This window comes from Amphiura filiformis, chromosome 14 (assembly GCF_039555335.1).
Source record: "Amphiura filiformis chromosome 14, Afil_fr2py, whole genome shotgun sequence".
Lineage (NCBI taxonomy): Eukaryota > Metazoa > Echinodermata > Ophiuroidea > Amphilepidida > Amphiuridae > Amphiura > Amphiura filiformis.
In genome coordinates, this window is record NC_092641.1 from 42904196 (window position 1) to 42910195 (window position 6000).

Consider the following 6000-nt stretch of genomic DNA (forward strand, 5'->3'; position numbering starts at 1 on the left):
AGTACAACATTTGTAGGGGAGATTGGGGTTAGTTGGAACACTGGGTAAGTTGAAACATTGTATTTTTTTCTGACACAAAAAATTAATTTGGTAAAATGCTGGCACCTAGTAATAGGTATTAGTAAGGGTCATCCACCAAATTAGCAACAGCACTGATGCCCCACCAGTGTTGGCTTGGGAAAGGAATATCTGTTTTTGACTTGCTGACTAATTTTATACCCCTCAGAAGAGATGCGTTATCTCCATGTTGTTTGAAGATTCAGGGGATTATTTTTTGAGTATCATAAGCACTAGTAGTAAGTCCCAGAATAATGTTAAATAAAAGTTTTATTGTATTTCCTTTTTTGTGTAATGAACTTTGAAATGTAAAAATAGGCATCGGGGTTAGTTGAAACTTTTGAGGTGGGGTTAGTTGAAACGTGAAAATTGCATAGAAAAATATGGTTAAAAATTTGACTTTAAAAAAATTTGTAACATGTTCACCATTTCTTCAATATTGCTTTAATATGGTTAAAAAGCAATAATACAAGCAAAAAGTGCACACAGAAAGTACATTTTATAATATTTTAGGCTTCTCATATTTTTGTCCATGGTGACACTCGTCACCTTGTTGCCAAAGTATTGCCCCGCGCTCCCACAGATTTATTTATTCATTTTTTCACACTGATTGTATGTTAAAGGGTGCCTTCAAGGGAAGTATAATCCTAACAACACAATAATAATTATTTTGAAATTTTTACAAGCCATGTTTCAACTAACCTCACCCTATGTTTCAACTTACCCCAGGGGTGGGGTTAGTTGAAACACTTTTTTCAAATTTTCAAATTGGATTATATGAATAATCATAAGCAGGTCCAATAAAATTTAAGGCTGTATTTGTAGCATGTATGTATATGTTTATACTGATATGGTTAGTGTTTCTTGAAAGTAATCGGTTTGCGTTAAAAAGACGATTTTGTGAAAAATGTTTCAACTAACCCCAATCTCCCCTACTCAAGGAGATTGGCCAGAACACTGCTGGCTTCACTACTTGAAGGCTTACATTAACACAACTCATTAGCAAGAGAACAGAAAATGTATGCAGCGATTATCGGTTATTGTATCAACGTTTACCCGGGCATTTGTATGCGCGGTGCAATGGTACAACGTAAATAACGATTAGCCCAGCAAACATTTTCGTTTTCTAGCCGAATAGAGTGCTTGTTGAGGCTACTTTACCTTCTATATTCTTCTAATTTACCTTAGTTTTCACGTGGATACAAAACTTCTGCTTACACATGCTCTGTTTTCGCATAATAACAAGGTTTATTGCTGGCCCTAAATTATTTTCGAGCTTTCAGCGTCGTCTACCATTTTGTTCATTGCGCACCACAGAGCATGCTCAGTAGAGTCGTTTGTTTTTAAATTTACGATGTTACTCCAGTAATTGTAAGGTACCTAAATCAGCATTTCAACAACTCTGTCCCCTTATTATAAACGTTATTTAACATAACAAACAATTTTAAAACTATACCGTAACACTTAAAACATAAAATACTGAAAATTCTAAGCTGTGTGTTAACAGACATCCAGTATTTTATGTGTTTTAGTCCTTCAATTTACTTTAGAAAGAACATTTTTTACTCAACAGCATTTAGGATAAATCATTGATGGCGCTGCATCCGACATCAAAGTTTATTCAAAGTGGAAAGTACCTGGGGAAAATTATAGTTAATTATAAAAAAATGTTGCATAATTTTACTGAAATGAAGTGCGCTGTATTCTCAAATGGGGTAATATAATAAATGGAATATAGGGAATATTACATACAAAATTACTATCAAACGACAATTACAGTGAGGTAAGTTAAATTAAATAACTTTAAAATAAAAATGATTAGCCCACATGTAGGCCCGCATGCTGGCATATAATAGTCCTTAATTTACTAGGAACGTTTTCTGATATTACAAAACAGCATGCGACTCTCAACAGAAATTATATTTTTACAGTAGGCCCCTATAAAAACATTATTATCGTATGGCAAACACCACCAGTCATGTTTATGCTTTACAAGTTGAAAAATAACTTATTTCATGTTGCAGATTTAAACTTGAATCAAACATTTTGTAACCAAAGTTCAACGATTAAACCTTGGCCTTTAAAAAAATCTGTATACAGAACCACTTGCCTCGCATTTTGCAGGTCTTATATGCCATGGTATTTGACCCCTTATAAATCTGCATATGAAATAGGTCATGACCGGATCTTTAAATCAGCCTGTTTTTAAACTAAAGAGCTTAAACTTGGATATAATAACAGCCAAACATTTTGTCTTGAGTTGTATTTAAACATCTTTAGTGAGTCCACAAAAAAAGTTACTTCAGATGCATGATCGCATGTCAGCAGTGAATATATCTTACCCATCCCACAATGCATTGCACGAATCAATTGAGATTTTGGTATGTCCCATCATGCGTCTATTTGATGGTCGCATTATTAAAAATAATAGGCCATGATTGGGGAACTAGGAGACCAAACAAGTTTTAAATATTTGAAATATTGAATCGAACAAAGCTGAGAATTGCATTGACCCCTGAATACCCACAAATAGGTACGTGAAACAGGTGTTTAAGTGGATTGGAAATGGTGATTCGTGCATTGTCGCTGTGAAGGGTAGAATATTTTCTTGCGGCGGGTTCTTTTACATTAATGGGTTTTTTTTCATCAAGTTCACACCAGCTAGCATATTGAGGTGATATCCCGGGGGTGATATGTTGTTTATTCACAGGGCAAAGTCTGTGAACCCATGATATCGTTGCGTAGAGAAATTGGAGAGTATCCCTTCTCCATCACGTCACTTTAAGTCTTCAACTCGGCGACGATGCGACCCAGTCGAGAAAGCAGTTTCGTATGGTTGTTAGCCCATCCGTCTGTGTAGTTGTTCTGGTGGTTTGGTTTTGCGTTATTTTGGAATTCTTTTCGTTAGTTACTGTTTTGTCACTTTGGTCGTCTCTCCACTTATGTGTAGCTGTAAAATATGAAGAAAATGAAAGTTGAGAAAGAAAATGAAAATTAGTAACAGTCACCAGTTCTTTGTGATTCTTTTGTTACTTGACTATAATTGGAATGCCGCGCTGCTTTTACTCCTAATTATTAATATTATCTGAATGCTCTGCTTCACTGAACTCATTTAATTATAACCTTAAAGGACATATCTGCTATACACCTTTAAGCTTTGTCAGAGTTGGGTGATCAATAAAGCGTGAAATTAGATTGGGTATTCCTGAAATGACTACTGTGACCGTGACATTGGCGGATGACAGCTATAATTTATAGCAGCCATTTCACTTGATTATTTAAGGATTTTAGAGATCCGTCGATGACCAATAAAATTTGTAAAATTGTCTCAAATCGCTGTTGATAAATCAAGAAATTAATCTTAAAGCGGTTTCCTTTTAGAAATATCGACAAAATGTTAAGAAAATTTTACGTTCATCTTTAAGATAAAGATGCCTATTGGCAGTGGCGGCGCCGTGGGTGGGGCACCCCATTCAAAACTCTTTTCCCTCCCCAGTAAAAACCCAAAATTACGAAAATTTCCACTCTTGAGGCAATTTGGCGCAAAATTTTGCACCCCCTGAAATTCATTTTGCCCCCCCAATAAACTCCTGGCGCCGCCACTGTCTACTAGTATTGGATTTGCAAAGAATTACTTTTTTGCACGGGCATGAAGAATTAAGATTTGCCCCCTCCCTCCCCCCCCCCCCCATGTTTACGCTTGTACGTGGGTTTCTTACCAAATAAAACCTCATTTTTTGCCATTTTAGCTTTTAAAAGTGCAAATTTGCGCACGAATTTATTCCACATTTACACCATTATGGCAACTTTTTTGGCGTGCTGGATAGACCGTACTTCCGTACAACCCAGCAAACACAAAAACGTTTTAAAAACGTTTTAAGTAAGTTATATTTTGGCTTTTGGTTTAGGTAAAAACGTTTTAATAACATTAAAATGTCGGGTTATATAAAGGTCATGAAAACGTTTTAAAACGTTTTGTATGAAAACACACTATAACAATATTTTTAAAATGTTTTCAAAATGGTATTGTAAACTATTTTTGCAAACATTTTTTTGCCAACTATTTTGTCAACACTTAAATAACATTATGTTAAAATATTTGCACCCAGAAAAGACAGAAATGTTCTTAAAATGTTTTGTTCAAAACGTTTTAATAACATTTAAATGTCGGGTTATATAAAGGTCATGAAAACGTTTTTAAAACGTTATTGCAAATATTTTGGGCAAACATTTTTCGCAAAATATTTTTCAACCCCAAAATAACATTCTGTTTAGAATGTTTGGTGTCAAGTTTTCAAAATATTTTTGGAATGTTATTAAAACGTTTTTATACCCTTAACATAACCCGACATGTAAACATTATTTGTAAAACATTTTGTGTTTGCTGGGCAGTAGATTATCAAAAAATGTTTGTCAATGTTATGAAAACGTTTTATACCCTTAATATACCCTTTATATAACCCGACATTTAAACGTTTTCTGACAACCTTTTATAACCTTTTGCGAATGATGTCGAAAACGTTTTGTGTTTGCTGGGAATATAACTTTTTCTCATTATGAACTGAACTTAACGTTTGACATCAAAGTATTCATGACATATCATTGATAAGTGAATGGTGACATGTTACAGAGCTTAAGTTAAATTAATAACTGCAATTATTATACACGGCTCCCATATACCACCGGTATTCAGGTGGTATTCACGCGCGTGTCTATATTACCCGAGGGAACAATTCAATATCAATTTAATAGCAGTTAGTTGTGTTGTAACGTGTTTCCTATAATTATGTTTTCGTATTAACCAGTCTATAATCTAACGAAAACAGATCAATCCATCGTGATTCCAATTAAACCAGTAGTATCTTTTAAACATGCTGATCATTTTTATACATTTAACATGTTAAAAAGTAGTATTTTTGAGTTTGAAATACATTGTCAAACAGAGTACCGTATAGGCCTACCGTTAACAGTGCCGCACTTTAGAATACATTGATCATGATTTAATTTATTTGTGGGTGCATAATGGTTAGTTCAAAATAATCTTTACAGAGAGCCCCTGTGTAAATTTATATCATATCACTTATGATCGCACCTTTACACCTTTAACCTTATTATTCGAGGCAGATAAATTCAAGCATGCAATAATTATTATGATATCTTTTAAAGTAGCATATCGCATTCTGGAACAGTGCTAGTAACAAAACACTTTTCTATTAAGATTGCTCTGCCACATTATGGAGTGTTCATAATATTCTATTAAATATGGCATTAAATTTCCATTCATCATGTTCATAGCATGGCATATCGAATGGTATGTTAAAACAATACCAAATCTGAAATTGATTATTTTTATATTTTTGTGGTTAGCAACATCAGCTGCTACATTCCCATGATCACGCCTCGTATTTTAATATATTAATAATTTTTCCATGCTACATAATATCGAGAACATTCAATACAGGCTAGTATTATAGCTTATTATCTAAAATTTCAACATGTTTAATAATATCGAAAACATACCTTTTGTTTTTTGTAAATCTTCTTCCAATTTGTCCATCTTCTCCGCCGTTTCATAACCAGTTGGACGGGTACAAATCTCGGCAATTTCATCTAACGTCATTGTGTTTGCCATGTTGTGATGATTGTAGCTTGACTATGTATTTTCTTGTTCAAGTTCAATACTAGCCGTGTCACGTATAATGGCCAGTCTCTCCGTTGGCTTTCAATAGCGTCCGTCTCTATCTATCGATGATTTAAAGCCGGCTAGGTGTAAGCGCTGTGTTCAATCTTTTTTGTCTCGTCGTCAACACCCACGGTGACGTTATTGTTGCTAGGTTTCAACTCCAAGTTCAACCTGCCATTCTTTAATTTCGAAAGGCTTGTTGTTTGGACAGTCATCTGGGAAAAACCCAGCGATATTTTTTAACTGACACGTAGCATTTC